This window comes from Anopheles aquasalis, chromosome 3 (genome assembly GCF_943734665.1).
Source record: "Anopheles aquasalis chromosome 3, idAnoAquaMG_Q_19, whole genome shotgun sequence".
Lineage (NCBI taxonomy): Eukaryota > Metazoa > Arthropoda > Insecta > Diptera > Culicidae > Anopheles > Anopheles aquasalis.
Window position 1 is genome coordinate 33622757 of NC_064878.1, and position 19939 is coordinate 33642695.

Here is a 19939-nt window from a genome sequence, read left to right on the forward strand (position 1 = left end):
CGGTAGGATGGCACACACACCATCGCAAAAATGGGTCGAAAATGGCACCAATACATGCGCAAAAGCCCTGTAAACAGCAGCAAGATTTCTACCCTGTTAGCGCCCTGTTAGCGCCCTGTTAGACTCTTAACAGGGCAATTTGAGTGGCGGTGAGCGATTTCTGTCACACGGGAAATTAGCGGTTTTTTCGGTCACTCAGTAACTCAACGTGAGTGGGGGGGGGGGCTTAAACGAAAGGCCCTATAACTCAATCGAGATTGAGTGACTCGCATGTGTTATGGGGCCTTTTTGACGCCCCTTCGGACTCCTTACAGGGCCTTTCTCGTATGGGTTACAGGGCCTTGCCCACATCTAGGCGCATTCATCGTTTTGAGCAACATTCATGCATGGAATCAAAAAAAGGAAGTTTCATTTTACCACCCTCTTCTCTCCCCCCCTCCCCTCTTGATGTATGTTTGCCTGAGTTGTGTGTATGTGGATGAAGGAGTGTGAATGATGGGGATTTGATGTGAAGGAGATGATATGATTTGGGAAGGGAAAGTCGAACACGCTACGCACTGAACTAAATGATTTATTGAAAATCACTTGATCACAAACGCTAGATCAGTACGGCTAACCGTGACCGTGCGTTTTGACAAAAAATGCAGGTATTTTCTAATGTTCATAACGTGATCGAGGCGCCTTCGACGTGTTTATAGTGATTTATACTGATTTTAATAGAAAGCAAACAATATGCTGAACAAAAAATTACCACGAAAGGTACAGATCTGAATATGAAAGCAAATTTGACATCGCGATTTGATTCGCCTTTTTCGCATAATTCTCGTGTTTTACCGTGCTTCTAAGAATGCTTCTAATTTTCGTGCGATAATGGCAGACCTTGTCGCGAATTGATTTTTTATAATTTTCTCTTAACTTTGAATGTTTTTCCTGTTGCACCACAGCTAAGAAACAGCCGGCAGCACTTCCATTTTTCTGTGTTTCAAACCTCATGCTTTCGTTAAACAAGTTTGTACGATGTACATGTTCAAATCGTATACTTTTTGCTTAATTATTCAACCACTAATTTGACTACATTTATGCCAGGAAACGAAGAGGACACGCAGTGGTAAAACGCAGTGCGATCTCCGCCCACAACACAAGATCAATTCGCGATCCCTTTCTTGTGGTTCTGGTTGCAACGAACACCTTCATTTTCAGTGCTTATCACCACCGCGTAGTTCACATCCTTATGCTGGCGAACACGCCCTCCTCACTGTCAACTCCACCCCCTTTAATGTTGGAACATTCTGCGCAGTTTGTGTTGGCTTCGTACTGGCCACCGGATGCTCTGGCCGACTGTTCTGCTATTGTAATGCTGTTCCTTTCTCATTAGGCAATTGCGCTAGCAAAAGTATCTATTTGTTTTAGTCAGCTCCACTTTAACCCTTTCGTTTCTTGTGATCTCAAGAGGCTTGGCAGCGATCGCCCTCGCAAGGGACACGCGCGTCCTTCCTTGCTGGCGTGGGGGGAGATCGCGCTGCATTTTTATCATCGCTTAGCTCGGCCGATGATACCCTTTTCTTCCACGGGTTTCGTATCTGGATGTGTGATTCGTAACACCTGCGGCACCTTTGTAGAGAAGGTGGGATGATCATTCTGATTCGTTACAACCGTGGAAAACGGTACGGAAAAGCGATCATGATTCCCGTTTATTTTATGTTGAGAAAGACAGTACTGTCCTAAGACGTTTCGGGGCATAAATGAAGGTAAATGCACTTGCATAATCAAGCAAAAAGTTCATCATTTGTGCATGCACATCTTGCACACATGTTAGACGAAGAATTGAGGCTAAAAAGATGGGAAATGCATTTTCTACCGGCTGTTTCTTTGAACACGATCAGCTGCGGTGCAACTGGAAAAACGACCAAAGTTGACTGAAAATTGTATCAAATTAATTCGTGAGACGTTTTACCATTATCGTACGGCAATTAGATGCATTTATTTATTCGAAAAGAGCGAGAATTATGCGAAAAAAAATGCATCAAATCGCGGTGCCGAGTCCGGATTCGATCAAATTCCGGCGCGCTCTCAGACGGCGACGATGAACGCGGCTCAAAGTATTTCCGTCTCATCAGCCATCTCATTCGCGCTTCAACGCGAGATGCGCTCACAGCCGCTCGATTGAGTGCCCGTATAGCGCTGTTTCATCGGAAGTCGCGCTCACTCCTACACACGGCATACGAAAAGGTGTCTCGGCTGGTTTGTAGGGTATGATTTGGGAAGGGAAAGACGAACCCGCTACGCACTGAACTAAATGATTTATTGAAAATCACTTGATCACAAACGCTACATCAATACGGCTAACCGTGACCGTGCGTTTTGACAAAAAATGCAGGTATTTTCTAATGTTCATAACATCACCGATGCGCCTTCGACGTGTTTGTAATGATGATCACTGATTTTAATTGAAAGCAAACTATATGCAGATCAAAAAGTTGTCACGAAAGGCAAATTAAAGCATATATGACACCGCGATTTGATTCGCCTTTTTTCGCATAGTTTTCGTGTTTTACAGGCACAATAATGCTTCTAATTTTCGTACGACTATGGCAGACCTTGCCGCAAATTGATTTGTTTTAAATTTTCCCTCAACTTTGGCCGTTTTTCCTGTTGCACTACTGCTAAGAAACAGACGCATAATTTGCATTATTCTGTATATCAAGCCTCATGCTTCCGTAAACAAGTTTGCACGATGTACGCGAACAAATCATATACGTTTTGCTTGATTATTCAATTCAATATTTGACTACATTTCTGCCAGGAAACGAAGAGGACATGCAGTGGTAAAACGCAGCGCGATCTCCACCCACGACACGATCCATTTGCGATCCCTTTCTTGTGGTTCTGGTTGCAACGAATACCTCCATTTTCGGTGCTTATCACCTCCGCGTAGATCACATCCTTATGCTGGCGAACACGCCCTCTTCACTGCCAACCCCACCCCCTTCAATGTTGGAACATTCCGCGCAGTTTGTGTTGGCTTCGTACTGGCCACCGGATGCTGTTGCCAATTGTTCTGCTATTGTAATGCTGTTCCTTTCTGATTAGGCAATTGCGCTAGCAAAAGTATCCATTTGTTTTAGTCGGCTCCACTTTAACCCTTTCGTTTCTTGTGATCTCGAGAGGCTTGGCAGCGATCGCCCTCGCAAGGGACACGCGCGTCCTTCCTTGCTGGCGTGGGAGGAGATCGCGCTGCATTTTTATCATAGCTTAGCTCGGCCGATAGGAGTGACTCCTATAGGAGTGAGCGCGACTTCCGATGAAACAGCGATATACGGGCACTCAATCGAGCGGCTGTGAGCGCATCTCGCGTTGAAGCGCGAATGAGATGGCTGATGAGACGGAAATACTTTGAGCCGCGTTCATCGTCGCCGCCTGAGAGCGCGCCGGACTTTGATCGAATCCGGACTCGGCACCGCGATTTGATGCATTTTTTTTCGCATAATTGTGGTACTTTTTGAATAAATAAATGCATCTTATTATCGTACGATAATAGTACAACGTCTCACGAATTAATTTGGCCCAATTTTCAGTCAACTTTGGCCGTTTTTCCTGTTGCACCGCAGCCGTTCCTATTCAACGGGAACAGCCGGTAGAACATACATTTTCCCACGTTTCTAGCCTCGTCCCTTTGTCAAACAAGTGTGGAAGATGTGCATGCACAAATGATGCACTTTTTGCTTGATTATGCAAGTGCATTTACCTGCATTTATGCCCCGAAACGACGAAGGACAGTACTGTCTTTCTCAACATAAAATAAACGGGAATCATGATCGCTTTTCCGTACCGTTTTCCACGGTTGTAACGAAGCAGAATGATCATCCCACCTTCTCTACAAAGGTGCCGCAGGTGTTACGATGAAGCACACACATCCAGATACGAAAACCGTGGAAGAAAAGGGTATCATCGGCCGAGCTAAGCTATGATAAAAATGCAGCGCGATCTCCTCCCACGCCAGCAAGGAAGGACGCGCGTGTCCCTTGCGAGGGCGATCGCTGCCAAGCCTCTCGAGATCACAAGAAACGAAAGGGTTAAAGTGGAGCCGACTAAAACAAATGGATACTTTTGCTAGCGCAATTGCCTAATCAGAAAGGAACAGCATTACAATAGCAGAACAATTGGCAACAGCATCCGGTGGCCAGTACGAAGCCAACACAAACTGCGCGGAATGTTCCAACATTGAAGGGGGTGGGGTTGGCAGTGAAGAGGGCGTGTTCGCCAGCATAAGGATGTGATCTACGCGGAGGTGATAAGCACCGAAAATGGAGGTATTCGTTGCAACCAGAACCACAAGAAAGGGATCGCAAATGGATCGTGTCGTGGGTGGAGATCGCGCTGCGTTTTACCACTGCATGTCCTCTTCGTTTCCTGGCAGAAATGTAGTCAAATATTGAATTGAATAATCAAGCAAAACGTATATGATTTGTTCGCGTACATCGTGCAAACTTGTTTACGGAAGCATGAGGCTTGATATACAGAATAATGCAAATTCTGCGTCTGTTTCTTAGCAGTAGTGCAACAGGAAAAACGGCCAAAGTTGAGGGAAAATTTAAAACAAATCAATTTGCGGCAAGGTCTGCCATAGTCGTACGAAAATTAGAAGCATTATTGTGCCTGTAAAACACGAAAACTATGCGAAAAAAGGCGAATCAAATCGCGGTGTCATATATGCTTTAATTTGCCTTTCGTGACAACTTTTTGATCTGCATATAGTTTGCTTTCAATTAAAATCAGTGATCATCATTACAAACACGTCGAAGGCGCATCGGTGATGTTATGAACATTAGAAAATACCTGCATTTTTTGTCAAAACGCACGGTCACGGTTAGCCGTATTGATGTAGCGTTTGTGATCAAGTGATTTTCAATAAATCATTTAGTTCAGTGCGTAGCGGGTTCGTCTTTCCCTTCCCAAATCATACCCTACAAACCAGCCGAGACACCTTTTCGTATGCCGTGTGTAGGAGTGAGCGCGACTTCCGATGAAACAGCGCTATACGGGCACTCAATCGAGCGGCTGTGAGCGCATCTCGCGTTGAAGCGCGAATGAGATGGCTGATGAGACGGAAATACTTTGAGCCGCGTTCATCGTCGCCGTCTGAGAGCGCGCCGGAATTTGATCGAATCCGGACTCGGCACCGCGATTTGATGCATTTTTTTTCGCATAATTCTCGCTCTTTTCGAATAAATAAATGCATCTAATTGCCGTACGATAATGGTAAAACGTCTCACGAATTAATTTGATACAATTTTCAGTCAACTTTGGTCGTTTTTCCAGTTGCACCGCAGCTGATCGTGTTCAAAGAAACAGCCGGTAGAAAATGCATTTCCCATCTTTTTAGCCTCAATTCTTCGTCTAACATGTGTGCAAGATGTGCATGCACAAATGATGAACTTTTTGCTTGATTATGCAAGTGCATTTACCTTCATTTATGCCCCGAAACGTCTTAGGACAGTACTGTCTTTCTCAACATAAAATAAACGGGAATCATGATCGCTTTTCCGTACCGTTTTCCACGGTTGTAACGAATCAGAATGATCATCCCACCTTCTCTACAAAGGTGCCGCAGGTGTTACGAATCACACATCCAGATACGAAACCCGTGGAAGAAAAGGGTATCATCGGCCGAGCTAAGCGATGATAAAAATGCAGCGCGATCTCCCCCCACGCCAGCAAGGAAGGACGCGCGTGTCCCTTGCGAGGGCGATCGCTGCCAAGCCTCTTGAGATCACAAGAAACGAAAGGGTTAAAGTGGAGCTGACTAAAACAAATAGATACTTTTGCTAGCGCAATTGCCTAATGAGAAAGGAACAGCATTACAATAGCAGAACAGTCGGCCAGAGCATCCGGTGGCCAGTACGAAGCCAACACAAACTGCGCAGAATGTTCCAACATTAAAGGGGGTGGAGTTGACAGTGAGGAGGGCGTGTTCGCCAGCATAAGGATGTGAACTACGCGGTGGTGATAAGCACTGAAAATGAAGGTGTTCGTTGCAACCAGAACCACAAGAAAGGGATCGCGAATTGATCTTGTGTTGTGGGCGGAGATCGCACTGCGTTTTACCACTGCGTGTCCTCTTCGTTTCCTGGCATAAATGTAGTCAAATTAGTGGTTGAATAATTAAGCAAAAAGTATACGATTTGAACATGTACATCGTACAAACTTGTTTAACGAAAGCATGAGGTTTGAAACACAGAAAAATGGAAGTGCTGCCGGCTGTTTCTTAGCTGTGGTGCAACAGGAAAAACATTCAAAGTTAAGAGAAAATTATAAAAAATCAATTCGCGACAAGGTCTGCCATTATCGCACGAAAATTAGAAGCATTCTTAGAAGCACGGTAAAACACGAGAATTATGCGAAAAAGGCGAATCAAATCGCGATGTCAAATTTGCTTTCATATTCAGATCTGTACCTTTCGTGGTAATTTTTTGTTCAGCATATTGTTTGCTTTCTATTAAAATCAGTATAAATCACTATAAACACGTCGAAGGCGCCTCGATCACGTTATGAACATTAGAAAATACCTGCATTTTTTGTCAAAACGCACGGTCACGGTTAGCCGTACTGATCTAGCGTTTGTGATCAAGTGATTTTCAATAAATCATTTAGTTCAGTGCGTAGCGTGTTCGACTTTCCCTTCCCAAATCATATCATCTCCTTCACATCAAATCCCCATCATTCACACTCCTTCATCCACATACACACAACTCAGGCAAACATACATCAAGAGGGGAGGGGGGGAGAGAAGAGGGTGGTAAAATGAAACTTCCTTTTTTTGATTCCATGCATGAATGTTGCTCAAAACGATGAATGCGCCTAGATGTGGGCAAGGCCCTGTAACCCATACGAGAAAGGCCCTGTAAGGAGTCCGAAGGGGCGTCAAAAAGGCCCCATAACACATGCGAGTCACTCAATCTCGATTGAGTTATAGGGCCTTTCGTTTAAGCAAAAAGTGTCTCGGCTGGTTTGTAGGGTATCATCTCCTTCACATCAAATCCCCATCATTCACACTCCTTCATCCACATACACGCAACTCAGGCAAACATACATCACGAGGGGGGGGGGGGGGGGCGAGCAGAGAGTGGTAAAATGAAGCTTCCTTTTTTTTGATTCCATGCATGAATGTTGCTCAAAACGATGAATGCGCCTAGATGTGGGCAAGGCCCTGTAACCCATACGAGAAAGGCCCTGTAAGGAGTCCGAAGGGGCGTCAAAAAGGCCCCATAACCCATGCGAGTCACTCAATCTCGATTGAGTTATAGGGCCTTTCGTTTAAGCAAAAAGTGTCTCGGCTGGTTTGTAGGGATGACTCCCCCCTACAAACCAGCCGAGACACTTTTTGCTTAAACGAAAGGCCCTATAACTCAATCGAGATTGAGTGACTCGCATGGGTTATGGGGCCTTTTTGACGCCCCTTCGGACTCCTTACAGGGCCTTTCTCGTATGGGTTACAGGGCCTTGCCCACATCTAGGCGCATTCATCGTTTTGAGCAACATTCATGCATGGAATCAAAAAAAGGAAGTTTCATTTTACCACCCTCTTCTCTCCCCCCCTCCCCTCTTGATGTATGTTTGCCTGAGTTGTGTGTATGTGGATGAAGGAGTGTGAATGATGGGGATTTGATGTGAAGGAGATGATATGATTTGGGAAGGGAAAGTCGAACACGCTACGCACTGAACTAAATGATTTATTGAAAATCACTTGATCACAAACGCTAGATCAGTACGGCTAACCGTGACCGTGCGTTTTGACAAAAAATGCAGGTATTTTCTAATGTTCATAACGTGATCGAGGCGCCTTCGACGTGTTTATAGTGATTTATACTGATTTTAATAGAAAGCAAACAATATGCTGAACAAAAAATTACCACGAAAGGTACAGATCTGAATATGAAAGCAAATTTGACATCGCGATTTGATTCGCCTTTTTCGCATAATTCTCGTGTTTTACCGTGCTTCTAAGAATGCTTCTAATTTTCGTGCGATAATGGCAGACCTTGTCGCGAATTGATTTTTTATAATTTTCTCTTAACTTTGAATGTTTTTCCTGTTGCACCACAGCTAAGAAACAGCCGGCAGCACTTCCATTTTTCTGTGTTTCAAACCTCATGCTTTCGTTAAACAAGTTTGTACGATGTACATGTTCAAATCGTATACTTTTTGCTTAATTATTCAACCACTAATTTGACTACATTTATGCCAGGAAACGAAGAGGACACGCAGTGGTAAAACGCAGTGCGATCTCCGCCCACAACACAAGATCAATTCGCGATCCCTTTCTTGTGGTTCTGGTTGCAACGAACACCTTCATTTTCAGTGCTTATCACCACCGCGTAGTTCACATCCTTATGCTGGCGAACACGCCCTCCTCACTGTCAACTCCACCCCCTTTAATGTTGGAACATTCTGCGCAGTTTGTGTTGGCTTCGTACTGGCCACCGGATGCTCTGGCCGACTGTTCTGCTATTGTAATGCTGTTCCTTTCTCATTAGGCAATTGCGCTAGCAAAAGTATCTATTTGTTTTAGTCAGCTCCACTTTAACCCTTTCGTTTCTTGTGATCTCAAGAGGCTTGGCAGCGATCGCCCTCGCAAGGGACACGCGCGTCCTTCCTTGCTGGCGTGGGGGGAGATCGCGCTGCATTTTTATCATCGCTTAGCTCGGCCGATGATACCCTTTTCTTCCACGGGTTTCGTATCTGGATGTGTGATTCGTAACACCTGCGGCACCTTTGTAGAGAAGGTGGGATGATCATTCTGATTCGTTACAACCGTGGAAAACGGTACGGAAAAGCGATCATGATTCCCGTTTATTTTATGTTGAGAAAGACAGTACTGTCCTAAGACGTTTCGGGGCATAAATGAAGGTAAATGCACTTGCATAATCAAGCAAAAAGTTCATCATTTGTGCATGCACATCTTGCACACATGTTAGACGAAGAATTGAGGCTAAAAAGATGGGAAATGCATTTTCTACCGGCTGTTTCTTTGAACACGATCAGCTGCGGTGCAACTGGAAAAACGACCAAAGTTGACTGAAAATTGTATCAAATTAATTCGTGAGACGTTTTACCATTATCGTACGGCAATTAGATGCATTTATTTATTCGAAAAGAGCGAAAATTATGCGAAAAAAAATTCATCAAATCGCGGTGCCGAGTCCGGATTCGATCAAATTCCGGCGCGCTCTCAGACGGCGACGATGAACGCGGCTCAAAGTATTTCCGTCTCATCAGCCATCTCATTCGCGCTTCAACGCGAGATGCGCTCACAGCCGCTCGATTGAGTGCCCGTATAGCGCTGTTTCATCGGAAGTCGCGCTCACTCTTACACACGGCATACGAAAAGGTGTCTCGGCTGGTTTGTAGGGCCATTTCTCTCGGACTCCTTATGGCACAACTGAAAGTGTCTCGGCTGGTTTGTAGGGTGGGCACAGGGGTACGGTAGGATGGCACACACACCATCGCAAAAATGCGTGGAAAATGGCACCAATACATGCGCAAAAGCCCTGTAAACAGCAGCAAGATTTCTATCCTGTTAGCGTCCTGTTAGTCTCATAACAGGACAATTTGAATGGCGGTGAGCGATTTCTGTCACATGGGAACGAACAGATTTCAAATCGAATTATCATTTTATGTTACTTTTTAGCTTTTGGTAAAACGGGTCGACTGCCCCCGTGAACTTTTTTATCGTTTATGTTTCATTTTCCCGGGCGAAATTCATTTTAATTAACGCCCAGCTTTAAACCCACCCTTATAAACGTCATGAAAACGATAAAATTCAAAAAGATAGAAAGAGAGGCAACTATGAACGAAAGAGAAAGAGCATACTTATCGATCAGCTGCTTCCTGTCAAACGTATGAAACGATACAAATGCAAGAACAGCATGGCGCATGCGTAAGTCACTAGAGTGAAAGAGATAGTTATATTCCACTATGCCATCCCGAGGCAACATGGCCGGTTTTTTGGTAAACAATACAACGCCATCTAGCGGTCGCTGTGATGGCCTCTGCAGATGGCGTTGATTTATTTGCCCCCCCGTTTGAATCGGCGGTTGGCGCGTGTGCCCAATGCACCATGGTTTCTCGCTCAGCGTTCAGCCATGTCGTCACACACGGCGGGCCGGTTGCTAACGCACTCGTGGCGCGTCCACCGCTGGCCAGCTGGCTACCCTGCACCGACCGCTCCGCGACACCTAAGCCATCTGGACAGCATTTTCAAGCTCATTGCCAGGACATTGCCAGGTGCGGAGTTTGACTGGGGCGGTACATCTCCAAACCGATAACGGAGGTGCCCAAAGGTCAGCTCAGTGTGGACAGAAACCACACGCTGAGCATAAGGACAAAAGCTAGCTTGATCTCGACAATTTATAAGTCGTGCGCGTGGTTGCATGTCCGTTAGTTTGAAATTTGAATTTTCAAAACGAATTCGCCTCTACTTTCAATTCGCCTTGGTAACCTATAGCTGTGCCTTTCTTTCAAAGGTTGGCCTCTCTCTTTCTGGCGCATTGGCTAGGTAGGAAATCGGCAACCCTGCTAAAATGGTTGCCAATTTATACTGGCGAAAACCCACAATGACAGTTAAGCGGAGAATTCACGGGGGCAGTCGACCCGTTTTACCGGTTGGGTAATAAGTCTTTTCGCATTTTGAGCAAAACTTCAAAGGGATATATTTTTAGTTTTGAGCAACTTTATTCAACCAAATATGATCCATTTTGGTTAACCACCTTTTGCCATTTTTCGACTAAAGACATAATTCCTTTAGTGTAAAAACTCCGTGGTTTATCGTTAAAAAACTGTGACACGAAGTTTTCACATGCTTCTCTTGAAGCCAGACGTACTCCACCAAGGGAGTTTTGCGTGGAACGAAACAAGTGGTAATCCGATGGTGCATGGTCTGGGCTATATGGAGGATGCATCAAAACTTCCCGGTCAAGCTCTCCCAATTTTTTCCGAGTCATCAAAGATGTGTGTTGTCTAGGGTTGTCATGGTGGAAGACGATGCCCTTTCTGTTGACCAATTCTGGACTGTTTTTCTCGATTGCTTGCTTCAATCTCATCAATTGGTCACAGTAAAGGCTAGAATCAAGAGTTTGACCAGGCTAGAGAAGCTCATAATGAATGATTCCACTCCAATCCCACCAAACAGGCAGCATAACCTTCCGCGGCGTCATTCCTTGCTTTGGGACTGTTTGTGTAGCTTCTGCATTCTTGCACCATGATCTTTTTCGCACGTTATTGTCGTATTTGATCCACTTTTCATCTCCTGTTACCATTCGCTTCAGAAACGGTTCGATTTCATTTCGTTTCAGCAAAGGATCGCAGATGTTAATTCGGTTCAATAAATTTTTCGCTGACAATTCATGCGGTATTCAAAAATCGAGCTTATTTTGAACCCACCCTCTTTAAATGGCTCAAAACCGTTTTATAGTGAAGGTTTAGTTCCTTCCTGGACTATCCTTTCAATAATTTCATCGACTTTAGCAACGATAGGTCGACCAGAGCGAGGTGCATCTTTCACATCAAAATTTTCAGAACGGAAGTGAGCGAACCATCGTTTTGCCTCGCGATCTGATACAGCATCGTCTCCGTAATCTTCACAAATTTCGTTGGTGGCTTGCGTGGCATTTTTCCCTTTTTTATAGCACATTTTCAAAATATAGCGAATTTCTTCACTATTTTCACACATCTTTGAACAGCTATAACTTTTTGGCCACTGCTCCAAATTCTGTTTTGTTTTGATTAAAAGATACATCAAATGTCTCTTAAAACAACGTGGTATGATATGACATAATGTGATTTATAACGTTGGAGATAGACGGCTCCAAACACATCTGTTGCCAAAATACGAAAAGACTTATTACCCAACCTAATATTTACTTATATAAAGCCGGGGATACATGAAGCGTAAACTCTCGTATAAACTCAGAATGTAATGCCAAAAAGTTTACGCTTCGTGTGGCAGGCATAATCGCATAAAAGTTTATACCGAAACGTCAACTGCAATTACATTCGTGCACCTGCAATTACATTATGCTATTACATCAATTACATGTGTTTTTGGCCACCAAAAACATAAATCGACGAGATAAGTTGATTTCTGAACATCTTTTTTTATATTTAAAGATGTTTTTACTGTATATTAGCGACTGTAGAACATTCAATTCATCATAACGCTACGCTTCATGCTGGTGCTGTGTTTACGCTTGCTTTTACGCTCGGATTTACGCTCCGCGGGCCTATAATCTTTTTGACATAAGTATAATCTTTTTGGCATTACACTCTGAGTTTATACGACAGTTTACGCTTCGTGTATTCCTGCCATAAAGATTTTTTTAGTTCTATTGAGTTAAAGAAACATACATATATATCTGAAATTTAACAATGTTAACTAACTAACAAATACATGAGTCATTTTTACACTTAACCTTGTTCGTGAGCTTTGTTGTATTTGTTATTACTAGGTAAGCGGCCCGGTTACAGAGCTTCGCACGAAAGCAGGATTATTTTGAATTTCATTATTTTTCACTTTCCCTAGCATACAAAAATAATCTTCCATGTCATTCTAATGTTACCCATCTCTACTTTATCAAAGAGGCTCGATAGCTACACATTTTTGTTATCTTCACGGCATGAACATCGCTGCTGGCGAATGCAGCGGTTGATAAGCCAACTCCCAGCCATGTGCTCTGATAGCTAAACCGCCCGGTTACCGAGCCTCGTTTGAAAAAATGATTGTTTGAAATTATTCCTTTTCCATTTCTCACCAAACCATTTCCATGTTGACTCTTTATCAATTTGATTCCTTACAATTCCGAGCGTTTGCTCGCGATGTCACCGGAGGAAGGGCTCTCGTGATTCGATGTAAGATTAAGCCGTGATCATATTCTTCAGCGGCCAAAGTGGTGCAGCGATTGACCTTGCACCAGGTTGATTGTCATTGCCTCCCGGTTCAGGTCCAGGTCCTGCATGTTGTCACCGTATGGAACAGTAAAGCATATGCCCAGCTCCCGTTCAGCTTTGCCGCATCCGTGTCTATGTATATCGCCTTAATTTCCATCGGTGCACCTCGATACTGGAAAGGTGAACCAATTGCTAATCGCTTTCCTAATCGTTAGCTGCTCCACAATGCTGCCGTTGATGGTTGGCTGGCCCATCTTTTTGATTTTCGAAGAGCATAATTTTACCCTTGATCCTAACACATGCTGTAATGGTTTGTTTCATCATTTGATTAGCCGTTGTCTTCGGTACGATCTGGCGATAATCAAACATCCCTACAGCATATCCACCGAACAGCCGAAACCATTGCCCATGACAAAAGCACGTGAGACAACATCAGAGCCAGAACAATCTTCGATTGGCTTCGGGTTCTAATGCAAGGAATGCAAAGATGACTCTTTAGGAACAGGAGCTTCTATCAGTTCCAGGTGTAATATCTGGCCCATCGAGGCGGGCAGGACCATTCTGATAGCATAGACGGAGAGTGAACCATTCATCCTACCGCGAATTTATTTTGTCGTATGCAGCGAGTGCAGTGCGCGTTTGCCTGTGACATTATGCCTTGATGGCCAGCGACTAAATGGTTCGGTTCTGCATATCGAGTTAAATCGAGTGTAGTTAAGATTTGCGTCAGTTGGGAGATTCGAGCCATTTCATTTGCATTGTTTCCACAAATCCATCGAGTCGCGTGCATCGAAATAGATCGATCCCTAAATGCTGATAAATCTGATCAATTAGCAATTGAGCATAAGCCATAAGATTACTTAAACAGTGCGGTTCCATTTGAGGAAAGGATAGTAAACCATTCCTACCGCGATTCCATTCTGGCGCATACACCGAGTCTCTTGATTGTTTGCTTGTTCCATTAGGCCTTGCAGGCCAGTAGCAACATATCGATATCGATCGGCAATATATCGATAAAATAATCATTGGATGCATTTTTTTGCTTTTCCATTTCACGCGCACGTTTTTGAAAAACCAAGCTGCTTGAGCCATTCGCTCTCCGGCTGTCTGGGCTAATCGCGCAGAGAGTGCGCGAGCATAAGGCGCACGGGAGAGCAGAGCGCGCCTGGGTGCTCTGCTCTCCCGTGCGCCTTATGCTCGCGCACTCTCTGACCGCCGTGGTCGCATACGGCAAGTGCAGTGCCCGTTTGCTTGTACCATTATGCCTTGCCAGTCAGTGCCCTAACCGATTTTCACGAAAATCAAATCGGACATATCAGTAAAATGGGGTTTTCTATTCATTTTCGTGGGTCAAAATCATTCATTGGATGCATTTTTCGCTTTTCGATTTCACGCGCACGTTTCTGAAAACCCAAGTTGTCTGTGCCATTCGCTCTCTGGTTTCTCCACCACAGCACGCTCTGCTCTCGCGGGTTTTTTTCTTCTCGCACACTGTACGCTCGCGTACTCTCGCTTCGAGCGGTGGTGGAATTCGCGGGCAGAATTTATTTAATTCTCGCTCGCGCTCGTTGAATACCCATTTTTTGCATCTCGCTCGGCGTTACTCTCCCCTTCTCGTTCGCGCTCACGTCGTAGATGGGCATTTGCCTTCTCGCTCAGCGTCACTCCTAATCAAAATTTGTATAGTGATTTGCAAATGATAAATAATTCATGCAATATTCCCCGAATGAACTTTCGGAAACAATAGGCAAAAGCTGTTCTTATAAATTTTTTAAGTCACTTTAGAAGATCATCTTATTTATACTCACACTATTCATCAATGTTGACGCTATAAAGCGTAAACTACGAATTCCAATTCCCGCGATATGTTCGGAAAAGTATGAAATCATCATAAATAATTCTTTCAGTGAGTACCCGCAACACAACCGCGTTGCGTTACAGGTTATCTTTTCTCTATTTATCTCTTTAATACTCTCCGACATGCATCTTGCAATTCATTCATACACATATTATATACATCACGGTTGAAAACACCAGAAATTTGATTGATCTCAATGTTCTTTTTTAGATTTAAGCGTACATAATTATCTCTCTTCGGCATTTTGTGATTTACCCATTCCTTAAGTGGTAGATTCTCAATTTATCTCGCTGCACGATACGTGAACCAGTTTTTCGAGCCACTTTCATGCTTTAATACAATTCGTCAAGAAAACTCAAAATATTAAGCTGTTTCAATGTTCAAGTAGCAAAGTAGAAGAGGAAGAGCCCATAAGGAAAATAAATGTTGCCTTCTAATAATGAATGTTTAACAATATAAAGTGCTCATTACGGTGAGACGATAATAATCTCGTGTCGAATGCATACTTTAAGGCGTTAATTTAGATCAGATTGCGTCGGCAATGTTATCTAAATAAACACCATTACGATCTAATCTCCTCAGCTATCTACTTATCGCTTTACCGTGATAAGCACCTAAATCATAATGCTAGTTATTTTATCACCGGTTAGTACTTATTATTTTCAATATGTGTTCATGCATTACTGCAGGACTATATTCGTATAGGTGTGAATAGAAGGTTCTTCCATAGCAAAGCCATAATGTTTGAAATTAATCCTAAAACGGATTTTAATCAACGCATCACTGTACTTAAATTTATTGTTTATAAGTATTTTTATTAGCTTTAAATAATATCGTTTCTCCTTACTCTAGGGTGTCTGTCATGTCGGTTTGGGGATTTTAAAATAGAATGATTTACATGCATTGAGTAATCATTTAAAAATTTGCATAAAAAAATTAAAGATGCAATTAGAAAAAACATACACAAAAGTTTGTAGGTTTTGGTTTCCTATTTTGATGTAGTCAATACATACAAGAAAGTATGTGTATAACTAGCGGAGAAACAGAGACACCGAGATATTTGCTTGTTTTTATAAAACATGCTGTTCAGTATCATAAAATACAATCGTACTGGATCAGGCGGTATGTTTGAATTGAACCACTGCAAAAATTTTGATATAACACTGAACCGTGTGTTCTATATTTTTGCCCATACTTTGAACATGTTATCACTATCGTTTTTTCATATAGCCTATCTAACCAACGTGTGATGAATATTTACAAGCGACACACGGAAACGTATTCGATTACGAAAGTTAATCACAAAAAAGTATGAAGATATTCCTAACTGACTAAATGTCAATTCTTCATACAATTTAAAAACGAAATTTTGAAAGCCTCACTGGATCTCTCATGCTATAAATCTGGCTTTAATTCATAGATTAAACACAACTAAATTCATTCCTCTTGTTCAGTAAAAATCCATGACCACAAATTTATCCTTAACTCAAATCATATCGCTGCACTGCACTTAATACACGCATTTTCTATACGCTATGCCTGTTGCTAGAAGCATTGTTAGAGTTGATTACTTCTTTTCCTCGTTGTGTAAGTTGTCCATAATTCATCTTGGGGATCCTAAACTGTATCAGTCTTGCGCATTGTCCAATTAATATCATAGTAATTTAACGGCGTACTATAAATCAAATACAGCCACATAAGGATTTAAGTTGATAAGTTTTTCAACAAAAATCTGTAACCACTGGAATCAAATAGGGATTTTTATAGCTTAACTTTCTGTTTCCGAAAGGTGGTTGCGGTTCGTTAAAAGCACAAATTAAATAATGCCATTTCCGTCTTTATACTTTTAATGTTGAATAATGCTAGGTTGATGGATTGTTTGTTTTTTTCTGAGACTCAAAAACAAGCTTCTGCAGTTTTATCAAATTGGCCCTTTATCCAGCTTATGGGTTCGTCAGCAAATTGTACAGTTTTGCCTCAAATTTAGCTTATATCTAAAGTGTATGATGCGCTTTTAAAGTACAGTGCCAAAATAGCGACAGAAATGGAGAATAATTTGGATTGAATAAAGACATGATGCTTCTCGTCGATACATGATGTTGGTTTCTTCAGTTCTTTTTTTCTCGATTCCTTCAACAAGATACCCTGCGTCCACAACATAAGAATCTACGGCTAGATTCTAGAGAAAGGACGAATAGAAATGAACACTCATACAATTGTATTCATTTTTTATCCTTTTTCTCTAGAATCTAGCCTAGATTCTTAGATAAACAACCAATATCTACATATCTAAAAATTGCCCAATTTCAGGGGTTGAATATTTTAATCATCTGGGAGCGGGATAGGGTAAAAGAGATACATTTGATACGTGATAATGTTGTTTTCTTCCCTCTACTACCCCTATCAACATATTTTTAAGTTTCTGGCACATTTAATGGGTTTTAAGCCTATTAATTTGTTTTAACAAACCCCTGAAACTATGCAATTTGATAGAGATGTAGATATTGGTTTTGCTGATTCTTGTAATGTGGTCGCATGGTGAGAAGCCAAACATCTGACCGTCCATAACTACACTGAATTTGGGATGCCGTGAATGTTAATGATTGGTTTTAGTTTGTTCATGGAACTTATCCGGAATTTCAACTACACAATCCAAACATAGCATAAACATACGTCCGTCATTATATATGTTAAACAAAATAACAAGCCGAGCAGGAATTAAAGAAAATTTCTCTGGTGCACTGTATGGTCCATTCAAAATTGAATACGCTATAAAGAATGTATAGCGTTAATAATACTCCGCATGTTTTTCTAAGATTATACTTTAGGTTTGTTTTTAATATCTCGTTTCAAATATCTCTCAAATCTGTTTGTTTCTGCCATAACTTGTGTTCTACAATAAGTAAAGTCAAGGGTGTGTAGTGAAAAAAATAGAAGACAGAAAAACAGAAGTAAGACAGTTGCCAATGCAAAATGAAATTCAAGAGATGTAAAAATAATAAAAGGGCAATAAAATAAATGTAAAAAAAGGAAAAACATAGAATAACAACCTAAAATGGCAATTACACTTTTAATACACTGGTCCACGTGGTTTGTATGTTAACAACGTATGCACTAAAAAGTAGACAATTTTCAAACAAGAAAAAATAGATATCGTGCGGCCCTTTGTGGAAGCCGGAGAATTTCGTTTCGATCTACAAGATCTTGAAAGTACTGGACAACAAGTATTGGACAAAGAAAGCATGGCTCAGTGCGACGACAAACCGGAGTGAATAGAGGCTGTAAAGGGTGCTGAAGAGGAAGACAGTAGGAAGAGGCTACATCGGTGCGTCCTCTTAGGCGGAAGGTGGGTACAACCGGCCAAACATCGGGAAAGTACCTGACGAACATGGACAAACATGTCAGGGAGCGGGAATACCGCCCACTGACACAAAAGGCCACTTGCAAGGGCGAAAAAAAATTGCAAGTTAGCAAATGTATCTACCTTTTACGGAAATTTATCAAACTCAATTATTGATTAATGTTTGTCTAACATTATCCGAAAATTGTGATTTTTTTAGTACATACGTTACTACTACTATATACTGTTCATGAAGGAGAGCTAGTCAAATCGTCTCGTGTTAATATAATTCTCACTCTCTTTTCGGTAGGTTGCTACTCTCCGGTACAGAGCAACTGTATTCGAAATGACTCAATGATGTTATTTTAGAGTTAGATGATGATGCTGCTATGGGTTTAAAATAAGGCAATGAAATGGGTAATTAAAAAAGACTAAACAGGACAATCATAGCATAATAAGGCGAATCGAGTAAAACATGCACTAGTTATGGTTAGCTACAGAGTCCAAAATTTCTTATTTTTTTCCTGTTTTACAACCGCTTACTTGTTCTTTTTGATAGTTCTTGTTTATAAGTCGTTCATACCGTGGAAATTACACATGTTTATTGTAATATAATGGGGGGAAGGGACTGAGGACCAATACTTTCTGCCGCAATCAGTACAATATAGAAGGAGAGGTTGGAAATGGTCACCAAAACATGTGCATCATTCGTTTCAATTGCGATTTTGCAAAAAAAGAAAATCAAAAATGTTCAACTTGACACACCCACCTTGACAAATACCAATGTATCAGGGCACGGCAATCGACTCTAGCAATCGACACGTCAACCTTTTGGATCGAGCATTGCTCCATCTCTGTTTGCTAAATTTAGCTCTGAATCATGCTTCTTCTTGTGATAAATTTAACATTATAGCATACTAATTCTCCTATTATCTAGTATTTAGTATTTCTAGTTCTCTTCTTAGTTGATTATTTTTTACCTAGAATGCTTTGTATCGCGAAGGCTAAAGATACTTAGGACTCTAGCTGACACATGACCACGATAGGTGACCGCGACGATTCCTCGTCACTCTCGTAAAAGTACCGCTGCTTTGGCGAGAGACCATGCTGCAATCGCCGGACGGCTTCCTTTACGAGGTTGTTGTTCTTTAGAAGGGTTTGCAGGAACTCATAGGGATCGTCTATCGTTTGCTCGTCTTTCGTTTTCGCCTTTCCAATGATCTTCTTTTCCGAACCAGCAACACCAACGCCACCACATACTGGTTCTGACCACGATCTACAGGGTATATGGTAGGGCGAGGGTCGTGAACTGCGAGTAGGTTGATGAGATGGTTTTGCTTTCAAGCGCAGATTTTCGCGAATTTCGTGCACCAGCTCCTCTACGGCCAACACATCGTTTGCCTGTTTGCTCGGCATAATGATGATGTCGCTGCTTTTGCTACCACTAAGAGATCGGGGCAGAGCGTGGCAAGGGGGTTTTTCATACACTGGAAAAAGCTACAACTCTTCCCGCTGGTCTCGACACAGAATCAGGATTTGTTTACGGGTTTTGCGGGTATCGCACTATAGGGAACGCACTCAACTCACAGTTTTTGCTTGCCGAAAGGAAGCGCTCTTTCCAAACAGCAGGCAACAGCTTTTGCGCGACAATCTCTCACTCACTCGCCAAAACCAGACTATGTTTCGCTTATCTGCTCGTTTGTAGCTCGGCTTTCACCGCTTCAGCTATGGCGATGTAGGGCACACACACACTTATTTCTGCTTCTTCGCGATGAAGGCCGACGAGCAACGAACTTTGA

At 42.3% G+C, this 19939-nt stretch overlaps 1 protein-coding gene across 2 annotated transcripts in view; it reads right to left on the reverse strand.

Annotated features, from left to right (window-relative positions):
- LOC126575858 (xaa-Pro dipeptidase) overlaps window positions 1–19939 on the reverse strand; it is a 42851-nt gene that overhangs the window by 18231 nt on the left and 4681 nt on the right. The window lies entirely within an intron of this gene.